A 23512-nucleotide genomic window follows, 5' to 3' on the forward strand; every position below is an offset into this window, starting at 1 on the left:
TTGCAAGGATCTTGTTGAGGATTTTTGCATCCGTATTCATCGAAGATATTGGCCTGTAGTTCTCTATTTTTGCTGGGTCTCTGGCTTGGGAATCAAAGCGATGCTGGCTTCATTTGGAATGAGTTGGAAGTTTTCCTTCCATTTCTATTTTTTGGAATAGCTTGAGAAGAATAGGTATTAATTCTGTTTTAAATGTCTGGTAGAACCCCCAGGGAAGCCATCTGGCACAGGGCTCTTATTTGTTGGGAGATTTTTGATAACTGATTCAATTTCTTCAGTAGTTATGGGTCTGTTCAGGTTTTCTATCTCTTCCCGTGTGAATTTTGGTAGTGAGTGTGTGTTTAGGAATTTGTCTACTTCTTCTAAGTTGTCTAGTTCGTTGGCATATACTTTTTCATAGTATTCCCTGATAATTACTTGTATTTCTGAGGGATTGGTTACAATAAGTCCATTTTCATTCATGACTTTGTCTATTTGGGTGCCCTCTCCTCTCTGTTTGAGAAGCCTGGCTAGAGGTTTGTCAATTTTGTTTATTTTTTCAAAAAACCATCTCTTGGTTTCATTGATCTGTTCAACTGTTTCTTTGGTTTCTATATTGTTTATTTCTTCCCTGATTTTTATTATTTCTCTTCTCCTACTGGGTTTGGAGTACTCTTGCTGCTCTCCCTCTAGTTCCTTTAGGTGCACTGTTAGATTTTGCAGTTGCGCTTTTTCTAATTTCTTGAAATAGGCCTGGAGTACAATATATTTTCCTCTTAGGACTGCCTTTGCCGCATTCCATAGAGTTTGGATTGTTATATTTTCATTTTCATTTGTTTCCATCATGATTTCTTGTAGGGCTGTTTTAGTGGTGACGAATTCTTTCAATTTTTGTTTATTTGGAAAGACTTTTATCTCTCATTCTATTCTGAATGACAGGCTTGCTGGATAGGGGATTCTTGGCTGTATATTTTTCTGCTCATTACATTGAAGATTTATTGCCAATTCTTTCTGGCCTGGTAAGTTTCAGTAGATGGTTCTGTTACCACTCTTATAGGTCTCCCTTTGTATGTTAGGGCCCTTTTTTCCCTAGCTGCTTTCAAAATTTTCTCTCTGTCCTTATATTTTGCCAGTTTCACTATGATATGTCATGCAGAAGATGATTCAAGTTATGTCTGAGGGGAGTTCTCTGTGCCTCTTGAATTTCAACAACGATTTCCCTCCCCTGGTTGGGGAAGTTATCTGCTATAATTTGTTCCAGGACTCCTTCAGCACCTTTCCCTCTCCCTTCCCCTTCTGGGATTCCTATGATATGGATATTTTTCCGTTTGATTGTATTGCTGAGCTCTTGAACTCTTCTTTGATGTTCCTGGATCAGTTTATCTCTCTTTTTCTCAGGTTTTTCTTTTTCTATAATTGTGTCTTCTAAATCACTTACTCTCCTCCCTGCCTCTTCAATCCATGCATTGGACGCCTCCATTTTATTACGTATCTCATTAATAGCATTTTTAAATTCATCATAACTATTTTTTTAAATGTTTTATTCATTTCTAGGAGAGAGAGAGAGAGAGAGAGAGAGAGAGCAGGGGAGGGTCAGAGAGAGAGGGAGTCACAGACCGAAACAGGCTNATGCTGCTGGATTCGATTTGCAAGGATCTTGTTGAGGATTTTTGCATCCGTATTCATCGAAGATATTGGCCTGTAGTTCTCTATTTTTGCTGGGTCTCTGGCTTGGGAATCAAAGCGATGCTGGCTTCATTTGGAATGAGTTGGAAGTTTTCCTTCCATTTCTATTTTTTGGAATAGCTTGAGAAGAATAGGTATTAATTCTGTTTTAAATGTCTGGTAGAACCCCCAGGGAAGCCATCTGGCACAGGGCTCTTATTTGTTGGGAGATTTTTGATAACTGATTCAATTTCTTCAGTAGTTATGGGTCTGTTCAGGTTTTCTATCTCTTCCCGTGTGAATTTTGGTAGTGAGTGTGTGTTTAGGAATTTGTCTACTTCTTCTAAGTTGTCTAGTTCGTTGGCATATACTTTTTCATAGTATTCCCTGATAATTACTTGTATTTCTGAGGGATTGGTTACAATAAGTCCATTTTCATTCATGACTTTGTCTATTTGGGTGCCCTCTCCTCTCTGTTTGAGAAGCCTGGCTAGAGGTTTGTCAATTTTGTTTATTTTTTCAAAAAACCATCTCTTGGTTTCATTGATCTGTTCAACTGTTTCTTTGGTTTCTATATTGTTTATTTCTTCCCTGATTTTTATTATTTCTCTTCTCCTACTGGGTTTGGAGTACTCTTGCTGCTCTCCCTCTAGTTCCTTTAGGTGCACTGTTAGATTTTGCAGTTGCGCTTTTTCTAATTTCTTGAAATAGGCCTGGAGTACAATATATTTTCCTCTTAGGACTGCCTTTGCCGCATTCCATAGAGTTTGGATTGTTATATTTTCATTTTCATTTGTTTCCATCATGATTTCTTGTAGGGCTGTTTTAGTGGTGACGAATTCTTTCAATTTTTGTTTATTTGGAAAGACTTTTATCTCTCATTCTATTCTGAATGACAGGCTTGCTGGATAGGGGATTCTTGGCTGTATATTTTTCTGCTCATTACATTGAAGATTTATTGCCAATTCTTTCTGGCCTGGTAAGTTTCAGTAGATGGTTCTGTTACCACTCTTATAGGTCTCCCTTTGTATGTTAGGGCCCTTTTTTCCCTAGCTGCTTTCAAAATTTTCTCTCTGTCCTTATATTTTGCCAGTTTCACTATGATATGTCATGCAGAAGATGATTCAAGTTATGTCTGAGGGGAGTTCTCTGTGCCTCTTGAATTTCAACAACGATTTCCCTCCCCTGGTTGGGGAAGTTATCTGCTATAATTTGTTCCAGGACTCCTTCAGCACCTTTCCCTCTCCCTTCCCCTTCTGGGATTCCTATGATATGGATATTTTTCCGTTTGATTGTATTGCTGAGCTCTTGAACTCTTCTTTGATGTTCCTGGATCAGTTTATCTCTCTTTTTCTCAGGTTTTTCTTTTTCTATAATTGTGTCTTCTAAATCACTTACTCTCCTCCCTGCCTCTTCAATCCATGCATTGGACGCCTCCATTTTATTACGTATCTCATTAATAGCATTTTTAAATTCATCATAACTATTTTTTTAAATGTTTTATTCATTTCTAGGAGAGAGAGAGAGAGANCCCTGGAAAAAGAAAACAGACAACCACACAGGGAACAAGGGTACACAAACTCAAAGACAAATCCAACAAACAAGCATACCGAAAGTGAAAAATAAAGGAAAAATAAAGAGCAGGGTGTATGCAGTGCTGATGGAAGAGCATATACAAAGAGAGAAATGACAGGGTGGGGAGGAAGGAGAATTGGACATTGACCAAGCAGAGAGACTAAGAGGCTTAATTCACAGAGAGAAAGAGGAGAATATGGTTAGAGGTGGGGAGAAAAAAACGAAGATAATGTTACTCAGAGAAACTATATAGTCTAATTACTCCAGAGAGAGAGAGATAGAAAGGTAGTGGTGGAGGTGTAAAATATACATCTAGAGAATGGATTAAATGTCACTGTTTAAGCAAAAACAGTGACGAGAGTGCCCAGTCCTGCAGACGGGTGGGGTACGAATGAGACAAGGGAAAATGTATTTGAATAGAAAGAATTGATCTAGAATTAATCACGGTGTGCAACCATGCTTGTCTGCCTCGGGGTCCGGTAAAACAAACAAACAAACAAAAAAACCCAAAAAACAAAAACAGCTCTCTAGCAGGGAAGGGTGTGGTTTGGTGTAGGCAGGTCTTAGCCTTCACTGTGTCCCACAGGCCATTCTCTGAGGTCTGGCCTTGGTGGTTGTAGGGAGAAAAATGGTGGTGCCCCAGTCCCCTCTGAAACCAAGCGTTGCAAATCACTCCTTTGGGTCCAATCTTGTTCCAAGGGCGCAGCCAAGGTCTGCTGTGTTCTATGCCCCAAGCTTCGCCTCATTTCCAGATCTTAGTCTGCGCACTTTATTGATACCTCTAGAAATATAAACCCTCAGGTCGAGTCTTTCCAAGCAGTTTCAGACGAAGGAGCATGGAACAATTTCAGGCCATGCCGCTTCCCCACTGGGAATGCAGCCAGACGAGCGGCATGGCGGAGCGTTTTCTGCCTCGTTGTTACCCCTCCTGATTGAGTTAGAAAGCAGAGTGGCAGTTTCTCCTGGTGCCTTCTGAGACCCAGGGATCCAGCTCAAAGTCAGCTCCACAGCTGGGAACCAGGTCACTCTCTGTCTTTAGTCTAGGTTTTTCTCTTCTCCAGGGACAGGGACAGTTCTTTGGGCAGTTTCAGCCTCTCTTTTCCCTTTCACTCATCCGGCTCCCCGCAAAGGGTGCTCCCCTCCCTCCATGTCTCTGGTCCCAGCCCTTTGATATCTTCCCCAGTTCACGCTCACGCACCTAACAGGTTGTTTTCTCAGTGGAAACAAACTTTTCCTTTTCCTTCCAAACTCCTGTGATTCTGTAAGGGTTCCTATGGCTTTAGGCCTTCTCCATTTGAGAAATAGGGGCAAGCGAAATGTATGGAACTCCCTACTTCTCAGCCATCTTGCCCCCTTCCCCAGAAATGAAGGTTTTAAGCCCTTCATTGCACCGTATGGTAGTCATGAAGAAAACTGTTTTTAAAGCATGCTGTTTTCCTAAGCTAGATGTTCTTTGAAGAATGTTGGGCCTGGACAGAACCATTGGCCTTTTTAACTCTGTCCACACATCTGTCTTACAGATATTATTATTCTTTTACAAATGATAAAACTGAGACCCAGGGAGTGAAGGAGAATTGACCAAGTGAAAAGAATGAGCTGGTTTATCCCATGATAACAAGCATCCTTAAAATCTTGCATGTGTTCTCTCTCAGGATGTGTCCAACATGGGTTATCAGGGAGCTCTGCTCTATAAAATCATTGAAATTAAGGGTGATGGAAGCTTCACAACTTTGCAGCTACAAGACTGAGAACACACATCTTCTTTAGTCATAACGGCAGAAGAGAGAGACCAATGATCACAATGCTTCCACCTGCACGTGACATAAGTCATTTCCACTCACCTCTCACTGGCAGGGTTGGCCACATGGTCCAATCTCACAGGCAATGGCTAGGAAAGATAGAGCTGTGAGTGTGCAGGACATGCATAAGGCTGCGATGTCCACCAAACCAAGGTACTCTGCAGTGCAGAGCAGGCTCTAGAACCAAGTCATGTGAGTTTCCTTTCAGTGTTCCTATTCAGAAACCAGAGAAAATGGCTTCAAGTAAATATTGAGTTCTAAACCAATGACCTTGGTTTGCTTCATCTGAGAGTCAGTTTGCTCATTTATATATAGGAATAATAAATATGTTTTATTATCTATTATTATTTTTTATTAATGATAAATTAAATTCCTATAAATAGGAATAATAAAATTTATGTCAAGGTTGTTTATGAGGTCTGCACGAGATAATGAATATTAAGTAGTGATAGCATCTAATGCATAGTAAGCACTCATTAAATTGTTTGCTGTTGAACTTGTAGTTTTCAAGCCATACAACACTGTTGTAACTTTGACTTTAATGTCAGGAATAGACAGTGTTGGCCAGGTAATCCAGATACCTGACTTTGCTCTCCAGATCTCAGACTTTGTTAAAACGACCCTCCAATGACAAATTTTGTTGGAACTGGCAATTTGTTAGTCAGACACTGAGAAAAACCTTTACACAAACCCACTAATGAGTGTGGATTCCTTTTCTAAACTCATTATTTTAACCATTAATTCAATAAAAATCTATCAAGGACATTGTTTTCCCTAGGTACTATTTTATCTATATGCCAGGAATATAATAGTAGAGAAAACAAACAAAAGTCCTCCCTCATGGTGCTTATAGTCTCCGAAAAAAACTTTAAGTTATCTCGCAGGGTTTTTGGAAATACATAAGGAAAGAAAACACAGTGAAGTGTAAAGGAAATTAGAGACTTTCAGTCACATACTGCCATCATAGACTATATCCATACACAGAACATAGTTTAGGCACGTTAAATTTGAGTCATCTCTAGGGGTAAAAATGGGTACACTGAGTCCTGCTGTGGCAGTTATCTGCCCAACCCCCTTAGGAAGCTTCGCTCCCTCCCTCCTCTGATTGTGTTTCTTCCACAAACCAAGAAAACCTCAAGACACTTACCCTTTTCTCTCAGTCCATCCTATTAAAATATTCCCCTAATGTGATAAATCCAATAAATGTTATCAAAGTAATAAATCCTGGCACCTTCTCAGAGGACTCCACAAGTTGTGACTGTCTGTTTCCTAGGTTGTATTCTCTTGGTTACAGCCTTGATGCCTTTTCCTTTCCTTCTCCACCTTGTTAGATGAGACTTTGGGAGTCGTTACTGAGACCTTGGTATAGAGCCTGTTTGTTCACCTTCCCAACTAATTTTATGAACCATTTAATATCCCGTAAGAAATTCCTTTTTGCTCAAACTACAGAGGTTGGATTCTGCTCTATAACCAAACCCTAACCAATACAGTGATTGGTATTACGAGGGATTGCAAAACTCATTGGGATCCCTAGGAATGAAAATCAAAGATCCTTTATCCCAGTGGTTTTCCATCTCCTAATTGTATCCCTGTGTAACCTAACACAGGGAAACCTTTCCCTGATAATCAACCAAGGCACCATGAATCCTCCCGCCTTTCCATCTCCGCTTGTCTTGTGTTATCTTCTGTTAAGAGTGAGGTTTGGCTTTGGTAACTGAGTCTGTGCTAGAACATTCCGATTCAGGTGTGTGTCCAAATTCAGGACAGGAACCAAACAGTGTCCACTGCAGGCAATGACAACCTCTGCAGATGATTGACCTGAAGAATAGAGCAGCCAAAACATAGCAGAGCATACACAACACACATGGACATACTCCTTGAAGGACCAAGCCCTGGACACTGCCTGACCTCTTCTTCATAAAGTCATTACTTTCAGGAGCAAGAGACATCACTGGCTTTTCTAACATAGAGAATAAGGCAGAGACATAGACAAAATGCAAAGATGGAGAATTTATCCCAAATGAAAGAAAAAGATAAAGCTATGGCCAGAGATCTAAGTGAAAGAGATATAAGTAACATGCCTGATAAAGAATTTAAAGCAACAATCTAAATAAATAAATAAATAAATAAATAAATAAATAAATAAATAAAGTAACAATCATAAGGATACTCACTGGGCTTGAGGAAAAAAAAAATAGAACACATCAATGAGACCCTTACCTCAGAGATTAAAAAGTTTAAAAAGAATCCATCAGGGGCTCCTGGGTGGCTCAGTCAGTTAAGCATCTGACTCTTGGTTTTGGCTCAGGTCATAATCTCAGTTTGTGAGTTCAAACACCACATTGGGCTCTCTGGTGGCAGTGCAAGTCTTGCTTGAGATTTCCTTCCTCCTCTCTTTATGCTTCTCCCCCACTCACTGTACCTGTCTCTCTCTCCAAAATAAATACATAACCTTAAAAATTTGTTTAAAAGACTCAATCAAAGAGGAAGAATGCAATAAATAAGATTAGCAACACAACTGATGCAATGAATAGCAGGCTGGAAGAATCAGAAGAATCAATCAGTGACCTAGAAGACAAAATAATGGAATGCGATGAAACGGGAAAAAATAGAGAAAGAATTTTGCAGCATAGACTTGGAACTCAGTGACTCTATCAAATGTAGTAACATTCTAGGAGTCACAGAAGAAGAGAGGGTAAAGGTGACAGAAGATTTATTTGAAGAAACAATAGCTGAAAATTTCCCTAATCTGGGAAGGAGACAGACATTTAGATCCATAAAGCACAGAAAACCACTTTTCTGGTGTTGGAAAAAGGACATTAAGCGTTCACTGAAGCCTGGCACCAGATGTATGTTGTAATTTTCCATAATCCCTGAAATGCTGCTGTTACACGATCATGTGAACTTTTCCTGGGGCAGGATGGCACTCTACCGCCTTCTCTGGGCATCGGCAGCAGCATGGTTGCACAAACGTCCCAGGGGGTGGGCTGGCACCTGGCCATTGCTCACCAAGACCCTCCCCCAGAGGGTCTGAGCGGGTCAAAGCTGCAGTCCCTCAGAAGTGGGGTGTTGGGAAACACAGCCCCATCTAAGATAAAAATCAGGGAGGGAAGTGGCACTTGGAAGCCTGACAACTTGGTCACAGACAATGGAACACATGGAAGCCAGAGACAAAAGAGGGGTGCTTGACTGATGAGGAGAGCACAGAGTTCTGATACTAGAGACTGGGTAGCTGGGTGACACCATTTTCTTCCCATCTGTGCATACGCACACATACTTACACGTGCCACAACAATCCACCCCAGTAAGCTAAGCAGCTCCATCTAGTGGAGAACAGTCATTATACCAATCCCTGGTCAACTGAGCCAACCATGCTCTTAAGGAACATAGGTATGCCTGCTTAGTTTATGGACTATATAGTTTGAATATACAGTCTAGGGGAAACTGGACATAATGTCAATTGTATTTCACTCTATTCACTGGTCCATCTATTCAATTTTTTCCTTTCTTATTTCTGAATACAGAAAGAGAATATTTTTATTTTCCATATTTATTAAAAAGATTTTCTTTAATTTTTTGACTATATGTTTTACACTTTTATAAATTTTTTACATTGTATTTTACTTTCATCATTTCATTTTATTCCATTTTATGTATTCATTTTTTTGAATTTTCTACTTTTCTTTCCTTTTATTCTCTATTCTGTCAAGCTTCTTTCAACAATCAGATTAAAACATACCTAAGATCTAGCATCCTTTATTTGATTTTTTTATGTTGTTCTTAACTTTTTAATTTTTATTTTTTTTACTTTATTAATTCCTTTTCTTTCTTCAAAATGATGAAACAAAGGAATTCATCGCAAAAGAATGAACAAGAAGAAGTGACAGCCAGGGTCTTAATCAACAAAGATAAAAGCAAGATGTCTGAACCAGGATTTAGAATCACAATTATAAGAATATTAGCTGAGGTTGAAAATAGCAGGGGTGCCTGGGTGACTCAATCAGTTAAGCGTCCGACTTTGGCTCAGGTCATGATCTCATGGCTCATGGGTTCGCGCCCCGTGTCAGGCTCTGTGCTGATTGCCAGCTTAAAGCCTGGAGCCTGTTTCAGATTCTGTATCTCCCTCTCTCTCTGACCCTCCCCTGCTCACGCTGTCTCTCTCTCTCTCTCTCTCTCAGAAATAAATAAAACATTAAAAAATAAAAGAAAAAATAGCAAAGGATCCCTTTCTGCGGAGATAAAAGAAGCAAAAGCTGGTCAGGATGAAATTAAAAATGCTATAACTGAGCAGCAATCTAGAATGGATGCCACCGCCGGAAGGATGGATGAAGTAGAGCAGTGAATCAGTGATATAGAGGACAAACTTATGGAGAATAATGAAGCAGAAAAAAAGAGGGAGAATACAGCAAAAGAGCATGACATAAGACTTAGAGAACTCAGTGACTCATTATAAAGGAATGACATCAGAATCATAGGGGTCCAAGAAGATGAAGAGAGAGAAAAAGGGGTGGAAGGTTTATATGGACAAATCATGGTGGAAAATTTTCCTACCTGAGGAAAGACACAGACATCAAAATCCAGAAAGCACTGAGAACCCCCATTAGATCCCACAAAACCCGATGATCAACAAGGCATATCATAGTTAAATTCACAAAATACTCAGACAAGGAAAAATCATGGAAGCAGCAAGTAAAAAAAGTCCTTAATATACAAGCGAAGACAGAACAGGTTCTTAGCAGACTATCCATAGAAACTTGGCAGGCCAGAGAGGAATGTCAGGATATATTCAGTGTGCTAAATCAGAAAAATATGCAGCCAAGAATTCTTTATCCAGCAAGGCTGTCATTCAGAATAGAAGGAGAGATTAAAACAAATTTCCAAGACAAACAAAAATTAAAGGAGTTTGTGACCACTAACCCAGCCCTGCAAGAAATTTTAAGGGGGACTCTCTGAGGGGAGAAAAGGTGGGGGGAAAATCCCCAAAAGATCAAAAGCAACAAAGACTAGAAAGGACCAGAGAACACCACCAGAAACTCCAATTCTACAGGCAACATAATGGCAATAATTTCATATCTTTAAGGACTCACTCTAAACATCATGGACTAAATGCTTCAATCAAAAGACATAGGGTAACAGAATGGATAAGAAAACAAGATCCATCTATATTCTGTTTAAATGAGACCCATTTTAGACCTAAAGACACTTTCAGTTTGAAAATAAGGGGATGAAGATCCCCCATGCTAATGACCACCAAAAGAAAGCCAGAGTAGCCATACTTATATGAGACAATCTAGATTTTAAAATAAAGTGTAACAAGAGATGAAGAAGGATACTATATCATAATTAAGGAGTCTATCCATCAAGAAAATCTAACAATTATAAACATTTATGCTCCAAACGTGGAAGAATTCCAAATTATAAATCAATTAATCACAAACAGAAAGAAACCCGTTGATAATGATACCATTACAGTAAGGAACTTCAACACTCCACTTACAGTAATGGACAGATCATCAAAACAGAAAATCAACAAGGAAACAGTGGCTTTGAATGGCACACTGGACCTGATGGACTTAATAGGTATATTTAGAAGATTTCATTCTATAGCAGCAGACAACACATTCTTCTCGAATGTACATAGAACATTCTCCAGAATAGATCACATACTGGGACACAAATCAGCCCTCAACAAGTACAAAAAGATCGGTATCATATGGTGCATATTTTCAGACCACAACACTATAAAACTCAAAATCAACCCCAAGAAAAAAATTTGGAATGGTAACAAATACTTGGAGACTAAAGAATATCCTACCAAGAAGTTAAAGAGGAAATTAAAAAGTACATGAAAGCCAATGAAAATGATAACACCACAGCCCAAAACCTTTGGGACACAGCAAAGGCAGTCATAAGAGGGAAATATATAGCAATCCAGGCCTTCCTGGATTGGAAGGAGGGAAGATCTCAGATACACAACCTAACCTTACACTTCAAAGAGCTGGAAAAAGAATTGCAAATAAAACCAAGAACCAGCAGAAGACAGGAAATAATAAAGATTAGAACAGAAATCAGTGCTATCAAACCAAAAAACCAGTAGAACAGATCAATGAAACCAGGAGCTGGTTCTTTGAAAGAATTAATAAAATTGATAAACCCATAGCCAGTTTGTTCAAAAAGAAAAAGAAAAGGACCTAAATAAATAAAATCAAGAATGAAAAAGGAGGATCACAACCAACACAGCAGAAATACAAACAATAATAAGGGAATATTATGAGCAATTGGATGTAATAAAATGAACAATCTGGAAGAAATGGACAAATTCCTAGAAACATATAAACTACCAAAACTGAAACAAGAATAGAAAAATTTGACCAGACCCATAACCAGTAAAAAAAAAATTCAAATTAGTAATAAAAAATCTCCCAAAGAACAAGAGTCTAGGGCTGGATGGCTTTCCAGGGGGAATTCTACAAAACATTTAAAGAAGAGTTAACACCTATTCTTTTGAAGCTTTTCCAAAAACTAGAAATGGAAGAGAAACTTCCAAACTCATTCTATAAAGCCAACATTACCTTGATTCCAAAACCACTAAAAAGGAGAACTACAGACCAATATATTTACACACACAATGGTGTATTACTCAGCAATCAAAAGAATGAAACCTTGCCATTTGCACTTACATGGATGGAATTTAGTGGGTACTATGGTAAGCGAAATCAGAGAAAGACAAATATATGACTTCACTCATATGTGAAATTAAGATACAAAACAGATGAACATAAGAGAAGAGAAGCAAAAATAATATAAAAACTGGGAGGGGAACAAAACATAAGAGACTCTTAAATATGGAGAGGGGGTTGCTGGAGGGGTTGTAAAATGGGGATGGGCTAAATGGGTAAGAGGCATTAAAGAAAATATTTTTCGGATGAGGACTGGGTGTTATACATAGGGGATGACTCACTGGACTCTACTCCTGAAATCATTGTTGCGATGTATGCTAACTACCCTGATGTAAATTAAAAAATCAAAAATTAAAAACAAACAAACAAATGAAACTTTAAAAAAATAAACCTCCCCTTTAGACTTGCTTTTGTAGCATGCTCTAAGTTTTCACATACGTGTTTTCTAATTTGTCTCAGAATGGTCTTTCAATTTCCCTTTGATTTCTTCTTTGGCCATTGATTATTCAGCAGCACGTTCTTCAATCTCAACCTATTTGTGAATCTTTCACCTTTCTTCCTGTAATTTATTTCTATTTTTAAACCATAGTTGTCAGAAAAGATGATTGATATAATTTCAATTTATTGTGTTCAATAGAATGTTCCGTAAATGTCAAGTTCGTCTGGTACAATGTGTTGTTTAAGTCCAATGTTTTCTTCTTGCTTTTCTGTCTAGATGATCTATCCATTATTGAAAGTGGGGTATTGAAGTTCCTTACTACTACTGAATTGCTGTCTACTTCTACTAGTTCTGTTAATATTTGTTTTATATATTTAGGTGCTTTTTGTTCTGTGTATAAATATTTACAAATGTTAGAAAATAGTGTGGAGGTTTCTCAAAAATTAAAAATAGAAATACCAAGGGCAGCTGGGTTGCTGTCTGTTAGGCAACTTACTTTGGTTCAGGTCATGATCTCACAGTTGGTGAGTTCGAGCCCCACATCAGGCTCTGTGCTGACAACATGCAGCCTGGAGCCTGCTTCAGATTCTGTGTCTACTTCTCTCTCTGCCTCTCCCCCACTCATGCTCTGTCTCTCTGTATTTCTCAAAAATAAACAAACATTTAAAAAATAGAAATACCATATGGTCAAATAATTCTACTATTGAGTATTTAACCAAAGAAAATGAAAATGAAAACACTAACTCCAAAAGATGCATCTCTATGCTTATTGCAGCATTATTTACAATAGCCAAGATATGGAAGGAGCCTAAGTATCTATCTATAGACAAATGGATAAGGAAAATGTGGTGCGTGTGTGTATACATATATATAGTATACATGACTGGAATAATATAGTGCCATAAAAAAATAATGAGACTGTGCCATTTGAGACAACACAGATAGACCTAGAGGATATTATGTTAAGTGAGATAAGTCTGGCTGAGAAGATAGCTACTACTGATTTCATATGTAGAATTTAAAAAAATAACAAAAAGTAGAATCATACCTATAAATACAGAGAATAAACTGATGGTTGCCAGAAGGGAGGAATGTAGGAGGTTGGGCAAAGTGAGTGAAGAAGGGTGGGAGATGCGGACTTCCAGTTATAGAATGAATAAGTCACAGGAATAAACGGCACAGCATAAGGAATACAGTAAATGATACTCTAATAGTGATGTGTGAGAAAAGGTAGCTACACTTGTGATGAGCATAGCCTAATGTATGAACTAGTAGAATCTCTATGTCATACACCTGAAACTAATGTAACATTGTATGTCACTATACTTAAAAAATTATAAATGTTTACACTTCTGATTAATTGATCCCTTTATCATTGTATAATGACTTTTTTGTCTCTTGTTACAGTCTTTGGTTTAAAAGTCTATTTTGTCTCCTATAACAATAGTTACTCCTTCATTTGGTTTCCATTTGAATAGAATTTTTTTTCCATCCCTTCACTTTCATTCTTTGTTTGTCAGAGTAGAAGGGAATCTCTTGTTGACAGTACATAGCTGAGTCTTGTTTTTTTTATCCATTCACCCACTCTACAAGTTTTGTCTGTGGAATATAGTTGCTGTTCTCTTGTTGCATTTAAGGTTATTTTTCCTTAATTTTTCGGTAATTTAATTATAATGTATCTTAGTGTGGGTCTTTTTGGATTTGACTTGTTTGGAACCTTCCAAACAACCTTCCTATATCTGGATTTCTATTTATTTCTTCAAAGCAGAAAAGTTTTCAGTTGTTACTTCTTTGAAAAGCTTTCTGCCCCTATCTCTCTCTGTTCTCCTTCTAGGATCCTATAATCTGTACTTTGGTCTAAAAGTGGTGTCTCATAAGTCTCCTAAGCTGTCTTCAGTTTTCTTTACTATTATTTTGTTTTGTTCCTCTGAATGAAAGAATTCCACTGCCTTGTCTTCAAGTTCATTGATGCTTTCTTCCACTTGAACTAGACTGTTGTTGAAACTCTATTGAGTTTTTCAGTTTAATTATTGCATTTTTCAGTTCTGTGATTTGTTTGGTACTTTTGAATATTTTCTGTGTCATTGTCAAAATTCTCACTTTGTTCATGTGTTGTTCTCCTGAACTTGTTGAGTATCTTCATGATCATTACTTTGAACTCTATCAGGTAAATTGCTATACGCTTTTTGTAAGGTCTGTTTCTAGTTTCATCTGTTCTTTTGTTTGGAAGGCATTCCTCTATTTCTTCATTCTCCTGGCTTCTCTGTGTTGGTTTCTGTGCATTAGACATAACAGCAAACTCTGTCAGTCTTGACAAACTGGTTTTGGGTTATGAAATGAACTTTGTCTATCAGCATAACTTGAGCTCTTGATTGTCTCTCAAACCTCTGTGATTGTCCAAGCTGTTTTCTTTGTCCTTGGTGCCTCCCAGTAGTTGAGGGTGTATCAAAGGGCAAGATCACAATCAGCACTTAGATGTAGGTTGATTAGAAGTCATGCCCTCAGCTCAGCATTAGAATGAACCAATGAAATTAAATAATAGGATGGTCCCAGAACTAACTTATGATTCTACCACATGACAATTTTAACTGGGCAGCTTCAGGGACATTACAGACACCTAGGGAAAGGGCAAGCATGTCTCTCAAATAAACCTTACATTCTGTAGTCCTAGGATGTCTCCATTTCCCAGGACTTAGTAATGAACAGGAGACAAAAGTATTTTCACAACGTATTTCTTTCTGTTCTCTCTAAATAAAGGTCCCTTTAACTGAAAGCAGGGTCATGGGTTTAACCTCCCAGTTAGACAAACAGGAATGCCACATAGGAGGGAAAAGGTGAGGTTGCATGAGATTGCCCAGTACTCAGCCCACAGCTTCCAGAGGGGAAAATGCCTCAACAGCAGGATTCAGGGGAACGTTAGTCACAGGCTCCTTTAGCACATGGCCCAGGGCAATTGACATATGTGGCTTAAAACAGCTTTAAAATATCTTCTTTGTGCAACAAAAATAGTAAAAGGAAAGGAAAATATACATGTGTAAATCACTTGTAATACAAATTAGCTAGCAGTAATATGAATGGACCTTGAAGGCATTATCCTAAGTGAAATGTTAGACAGAAAAAGACAAATACTAAATGATATCACTAATATGTAGAATCTAAGCAAACAAAATAAAACTTATAGAAAAAGGGATCAGGTTTGTGGTTACCAGAGGTGGGGGGGAGGGAGAATTGTATAAAGGTGGCCAGAAGGTACAAACTTCTAGTTATAAGATAAGTAAGTAGTGGTGACAGTGGTAGCTATAATTCTAAGGAGCATAGCATAATGTACAAACTTATTGAATCACTATTTTGTACACCTGAAACTGTTACATTGTATATTAATAACGCTCAAATAAAAATAGATACGTAGTGGAGATGTAATGTACAACATAATAACTATACTTAACATTGATGTATGGTATATTTGGAAGTTGTTAAGAGAATAGATCCTAAGAGTTCTCATCACAAGGAAAAAAATCCTTTATCTTTCCTTTTTGTTTGTGTCTGTATGAGATGGTGGATGTTAACTAAACTTATTAATCATTTCACTATATAAATATATATATGTCAAATCATTAAAACTATACAGTGCTTATGTCAATTATATCTCAATAAAACAAAAATAATTTAAATGTTTCACAAAATATAGTATATTTTCTTGATAAAAAAAAACCCTCTAGAAAGTAGGGATAGAAGGAACATACCTGAATATCATAAAGGTCATATACAAAAGACCTACTACTAATATTATCCTCAATGGAGAGAAACTGAGAGCTTTCCCCCTAAGGTCAGGAACAAGACAGAGATCTCCACTCTCACCACTGTTGTTCAACATAGTACTGGAAGTTCTAGCTCAGCAGTCAAACAACAAAAAGAAATAAAAACATCCAAATCGACAAGGAAAAAAGCAAACTTTCAGGCTTCACAGATGACTATGGATGGGAAATCCAAAAGATTCCACCAAAAAAACTACTAGAATTCAGTAAAGTTGCAGGATATAAAATCAACATACAGAAATCTGTTGCATTTTTATACACCAATGAAGTAACAGAAAGGAATATCAAGGGATTTATCTCATTTACAATTGCAATAAAAACCATAATATACCTTGTAATAAACCTAACCAAAGAGGTAAAAGATCTGTACACTGAAAACTACAGAAAGCTTATGAAAGAAATTGAAAAAGACACACAAATAAAGGAAAAATATATTACATGCTCATGGATTAGAAGAACAAGTATTGTTTAAATGTTGATACTACCCAAAACAATCTACAATCTACACATTCAGTGCAATCCTAACAAAATAACACCAGCATTCCTCACAGAGCTAAATAAACAATTCTAAAATTTGTATGGAACCAGAGAAGACCCTGAATAGCCAAAGTAATGCTGAAAAAGAAAACCAAAGCCGGAGGCATCACAATTCTGGACCTCAAGCTGTATTTAAAAGCTGTTAATCAAGAAAGTGTGGTACTGGCACGAAAATAGATGCATAGATCAATGGAGCAGAATAGAGAACCTAGAAATGGACCCACAAATGTATGGCCAACTAATCTTCGACAAAGCAGGAAAGAATATCCAGTGGAAAAAAATCTCTTCAGCAAATGATGCTGGGAACACTGGGCAATGACATGCAGTAGAATGAAACCAAACCACTTTCTTACAACATATACAAAAATAAATTCAAAATGGACCTAAATATGAAAAGGGAAACCATCAAAATCCTAGAGGAAAAAACAGACAACAACTTTTTTGGCCTTGGTGGCAGTAACTTCTTACTAGACATATCTCAGGTGGCAAGAGAAACAAAAGCAAAAATAAACTATTGGGACCTCATCAAGATTAAAAAAACAACAACAACAAAACTTCTGCACTGTGAAGGAAACAATCAACAAGACTAAAAGTCAGCCAACGAAATGGGGGAAGTTATTTTTGCAAATGACATATCGGATAAAGGGTTAGTATCCAAAATCTATAAAGAACTTACCAAACTCAACACCAAACTCAAGCTCAAAAAACAAATAATCCAGTGAAAAAATGGCAGAAGACACAAATAGACACTGTTCCAAAGAAGACATCCAGATGGCTAACAGACACATGAAAAGATGCTCAACATCACTTATCATCAGGAAAGTACAAATCAAAACCATGATGAGATACCACCTGAAACCTGTCAGAATGGCTAAAATTAACAACCGAAGAAACAACAGATGTTGGTGAGAATGCAGAGGGTCAGAAAGAGAGGGAGATACAGAATCTGAAACAGGCTCCAGGCTCTAAGCTAGCTGTCAGCACAGAGCCCGACGTGGGACTCGAATCCACGAACCGTGAGATCGTGACCTGAGCCAAAGTCAGACACTTAACCGACTGAGCCACCCAGGAGCCCCTAAATAAATAAATTTTAAAAAATATTTTGAAAAAACAAGTCATGCCCTCACACAGCAGCTGGAAGAGTATGTAATTCAGGCCGTTCCAGGGTGAAACAGATAGGGTATTTTCCTGCTCCTTCTGCACTTGGTTTAGGTGGAAAGCTTTGGGGAGGGGAGATCCTGTGCCCATTAAAAACTTCTTCGTTTGCTAGTCTTGTGGAACTCATGAATGCAAGTCCTATGACTAGGAGCCAGGAGATTTAGGGAGCCATCCCTTGGGTGGCAATTGCAAAAGCCAGGATACCAGATGTACTTACAAGCTCATTTTAGAAAGATATTGACAATTGCAGCAGGCTAAAGGAAAAAGGCAGTGGAGGTGTCCACAGGCTTCCCTGATCTCCAGGGAGGACCTCAGTCAGTCTCTAGATGCATGCTTAATTATAAGCTTGACTCTCAGGCAGCTGCTTTAAAAGCATGCAAATAGACCTCTTTCAAGGAAAGATTGGAAGATGGGAGTTTCTGTTTGCTCCCTCTGCTCTGCGTCCTGGTAGTATACCCAGTAAGTAAGTGCTTCTTTGTTTGCTACAGTGCTGTGGGACTCCTGAATGTGATACCCATAGGCTATTAGAGCCATGTAGCACAGGGACCTGTCTCTTAGGTGGCAGCAACCAAAACTGGGATGCTAACATGTGTATAATAAGCCCCTCCCAGGAAGATACCAACGTTTTGGAATGAGCTAGAGGGAAAAGGCTGAGGAAGCATCCTTTGGCTTCCCTAATCCCTGGGGAAGATGGCAGCCATCCCATAGATGTATGCTAAATTAGAAGCCTAATCCTCAAACAGTGACTTTTAGATCATTTTCAGGGAAATGCAAATAGACATTTTCAGGGAAGACTTGAAGGTGGGCATTGTGTCTGTTGTTTTTGTACTGAGCTTTGGGGGGAATAGCCATGGTTAGTCCTAGAGAGCCTGTTAAGAACTTTATTTGTTTGCTATAGTCTCATGGGTCTTGTGGATACAAGCCCCATTGGCTTTAAGAGTTAGATATTTTAGGGACTCATCCCTTAGGTGGGAGTTTTAAAAGTTAGGGTGCTAGATGTTGGGTCCAAATCTTTCACTCCTCAGGAAGAAACTAAGAGTTGGTAGTCCCCTCCCAATTGTATAACACTATGCCAGAGTTGGAGTTTATGTCAAGAGTGTGTCTCAGCATTTCCTATCCATTTCAATGTGGATATTTTATCATTTGCCCTATTTGTAGGAGTCACTCTCTCAATTGGTTTCTGGATCTCTTTCAGAGGAAATTGCTTGGTAAATAACTACACATTCAGGATATCCTTTGGAATAGGGAAGTTCAAGAGTCTCCTATATCACCATCTTGGACTAGAATCCAAAATGAGCTCTAGTTTTTATTACACAAGGAATTATTGATATTTTGAAGTTTAACTATGGGGGAAAGAACATGTACGAGAGTTGAGTAACCAAAGGGAAGAACTATGACATGCACTGTGAATTGATTCAACCAGCATCCATGCCACCATCCTTCCAGTGTGCTGTTAGGAGCTAGAAAAGTAGGGTTTTATGCAGTTTCTCAATTCTCTTGCATCTAAAGTTCTATAATGATTGATGTTCCACTATTTAGAAACATAAATGTAAGAGTTAGAAGGTATCTTTCTAGTAATTCTGCTGACAAGCACCATAATGGAAGCATCTAATTTCTCTGTGAAAGTGATGTCTATTTATTGGCTTCATGGGATACTGAAAAACACTGCCCAGAGTAACTATTTTGCTAGTGTGGATTGCATAAGGCTCATCACGGTTTTGGAGCCAGCCGCTTTCTACTCATGGAAGTTTCCTGATTGTGCCAACTACCTGTCAGGGTAGCTTTCCTGATCATGGCGATGGTATGGCTTTGGAGCCTCTGCTGTGGACACCATTTCCCAATGTGGTTGATGTCAGCTGAGAGTGAATAGCTTCTTTAGTTCTTCAGGGTGGTTGTGGACAGTGCTTTTAAAAGAGCAATATGAAATATGTTTCTTCAGTCTTCCCAACAAGCATCCTATAAAAAAATCCCTCTCTATTTAACTAACTAGTTTGAACTCTATTGACTGCATGCAAACCTGGGCAATACACCCTCTTTGCTATTCCTTGCCTTATGTATCCTTTTTTTCTCACCCTAAACCAAGTCGCTGCACGTGGATCTAGAATATACAATTCATTATTTTTGGCTAAACCACAGGCTTTCCCTTTTTTAAAATGCAACTTGAGATTTACCCTTCATGAAGCCATTTTAGGTGGGTTCAAAAACACATCTCATTTCCTCTGAAACTGTAACTTAGACACTTAGTAATGGTTCTTTGGGGATTCTAAGAACATTAATCAGTTTCAGAAACAGAGTCAGAGTACTTCTCCCCGGAAGAATTTTTCACATAAAGTAAAAAGTACTTTGACCTAGCAAGGCAGATGAGGACTTAAAAGAAATGCTATAGTTTAAGGCTAGAATGGTGAATGATGTGAAAGTTTACTCCTCTAGTTGTTCGAATGATTTCCACTTTCTTTATCTCTTCCCTTCCCACAACACCTGACAGCTGGCAGCAAAACTAGATGGCAGCTGATCACACCAATGACAATATGCTTTCCCAAAACAGTCCAAATCTCTCAGCAAAACATCTCTACTTTTCAAGAGGCCTTGGAACCTAGATCTATCTTCCAAAATGCCTGAATTTTCTCAAATCACAAGTGTTGAAATGCTGAATGGAGGCAGGAAGCTCTCTGGCGGGCACACACCACCTCCTGGGGATGGATCCTGGCACTGCTTCCTGCTTTCCCACAAGCTCTCTGTTCCACATATCATCTGTAGACTTTTCATTTGGCCCAGAGAAGTGGCAGAGAAAGACACAGAAACAAATTCACTTAAGTTTTAAAGAGAAACACCAAAAGAAAATTAAATGCAAAGAGGTCATTTCAACTAATATAATTGTGATGGCTCAAATATGAGAGAAACCATTAGAAAATGCATAAACTGTATTTCTCATTAACTGTGATTCCTGAAGTCACTGCTTTTTTTTTTTTTTAATCTGTAAGTGCCTCATTTGAAGTAGTGTCGTGAATTTCCAATTAACCATATTAACAGACTTTGGCAATAGCACCAATTTCAAAAATCAAAAATGATAACACTGGCAATTAATGTCATTTACATTTTGATATATTTTATAGAACTAAAGAAAATGCCAAAAAAAACCCCCACCCTCATTAGTCAATCCTATGTGTTTATGCGTCATTTCCAAAATTCAATATCCTTTGAATAATAAAATAAACACTTTCTCTAGCAACTCAAAAGGCAAAGGTGTGAAGTCTCACTGAATCAACATTTAGGATTTAGAACTAAAACATAAATCAAAGAGATTCCTTCACTGGGAAGTTGGCTTCCTTGCTAAGGAGATTGACCTGTTCCTATTTTAATTATTCTTTCCTTTAATAAATAGATTATGTTACATGCTTTTTTGTTTAGATGTGTATAAAATGTTCATCTTACCAGGAGTCAAGATATTAAAAGATTTTAGACATATCCTGGCCATAAGTTTCATATGGGGACATTCTAAACATTTTTATTATTTGCCACCTTTCATGTTATAAACATTGACAAATAGAAGGGCTCTAGGGCACCTTTGCTTGTGAATTCCCAAGTCCCCAACTACATGGAAAAGTTGGAACATCACAGGAATTGACTACTTGAGGTATATATAACTTCATCTCTAAAAAAAATTTAGTTCCTTAAAACTCTTTAAAAGATATGCATAATGTCATATAGGATCAGGTGGCTGTGCTCTTGATTATGTTTACTTAAAGGCAAAGGATCCCGATACATTTCTTTGTATTCTCTTTTTAAAAAGCTGTAGTCCTCTTTATTAAAAATAAAATTGGGTAACAAACACAAGCATATATTGCTAAAAGTGTCATAACTGCTTCCAAAAATGTGTGAGCACATACATGTTTTAAATCCTTTCTTTTCATCATTTTAACAGACAAACTTTTAATTTCCTCCTTTGAAACATGTGGAATATCATTTTAAGCAGAAGTCTGTTTTGATGGGTGTTCAAGTTTGGTGTCGCTGTTAGGTGCTAGAGACCATTCGGATATGTGTTTCTCTCTCACCATACCGGAGACCAGACATAGCAGCTCCATGCATGGTAACTGCTTGCTTCTCAAACAGATGATAAACCAGAGGACAGCAGCCCACGTTTTCCATAGTCTCTGTAACTGTTTCTGGTGTCTGTGTTATCTTTATTATACACATAGGCATCCCAGGAATTGACTATAAGAGCTAGTATTTGCAAGGTATATTCTATGTGCCAGGCATACATTATCACATGGAATTCTCACACCTTTGTTTACTGCCTGGGCCTACTGAGGCTTAAAGATAAGAGTTAATGTGTCCAAGGTAAAAGAGTCCAAGAACCAACCCAGGTCTGTCTGGATTGTATTTATCAGCACCTGTATTTAGTCATCATATCATTACTTTTTTAAAATGGTCTTAATTAATTAGCCACATTATTCTCCCATTAGACCTATATGCAATCAGCATTTGGAAAATGTAAAATAAGAAGAATGTCTACAAAGTGCAATAATGCCAACATGCTCAAATAAGAGTTTTTTAACATTTAGTTTATACTCAAGATGTCTACAGTGCTTTACCTCTAAAAAGCTCTACAATTAATTCATCAATTAAGACTGTATATCAACTTAACTAACAACCAAATATTTTAACATTTATTTCAGGTTAGATTAAGTCTAAATGTATCATGAAATATTTAAGCTTCCCCTGCAGATGAAAAAAAATTGAGCTACTTAATTTTATACTTGAAAGATTTAAGCATATGCCGTATAATAAAAAATCTCCCAGGCCAAGACAATGTTGCCAGGAAATAGGCTTTCCTTTCTCCACAAGGATTTACTTTAAAAAAAAACCTCACTAAACTTTGAAGAAAAAACTTGGTTTAAAAAAGTGGAAGAATGGATGAGTTCACATTTTTATGTAACTGATATTACACAGAGGCTTCAAGTTTCAGTAAGAAAACTATTTCTGTTCCTTCCTTATATATTCTAGCTTTTTACTGAAATGTCATTTAAGTATACACACAAACGTAGAAAGAATATTGTAATGAACCTTTCTGTACCCTTTGATCAATTCTATAATTATCAATACATATTTATATATACACACATCTAATACCCACTTCTCACTTCCTCCAATTACTTTGAAGTAAATACAAGATATATATAATTTCATTTAAAAATATTTCCATAAGCATTTCAAAATATAATTACTGTTTTTGGGGAAAAACATTATGCTATAATTATCACACATTTAAAAAAAAAAGTATAACAGCAATTTTTGACATCCTCAAATATACAGTCAGTGTTCACATTTCTATATAAATTTCATGATTTTTTAAATAGTTTATTGTCAGGTTAGTTTCCATATAACACCCAGTGCTCAACCCTCCAAGTGCCCTCCTCCATACCCATCACCTCCCTTCCCCTCCCCGGCCCACACCCATCAGTATAGGAGGATTAGGAGGAACTTAACGGAGGACTGTGGGAGAGAAGAAAAGGGGGGAAATAAGGAGGAGGGGAGAGGGAGGAAGACAAACCATGAGAGACTCTTGAATGCTGAAAAATTTCATGATTTTTAAATTGTGTATTCAAATCACGTCCAAAGTCCATGCATTTTATTTGGCTGATCTATCTTTCAGGTCCTTTTTAATCTGTACTTTTCTTCTCTTTTTCCCTAAAATATATTTGTTAAAGAAACCAGGTCATCTGTCCAATAGCATTTCAGCATTTCCCATGTTCTGAATTGGCTGATTGCATATTAGTGGCATCATTTACATGACCCCTGTACTTTTTGTAAATTGGCAATTAGATCTAGATCCTTGAAATTTAGTGTTGCTTATTTTGAGATTGT

This window comes from Crocuta crocuta, unplaced genomic scaffold (assembly GCF_008692635.1).
Source record: "Crocuta crocuta isolate KB4526 unplaced genomic scaffold, BGI_CrCroc_1.0 scaffold24, whole genome shotgun sequence".
NCBI lineage: Eukaryota > Metazoa > Chordata > Mammalia > Carnivora > Hyaenidae > Crocuta > Crocuta crocuta.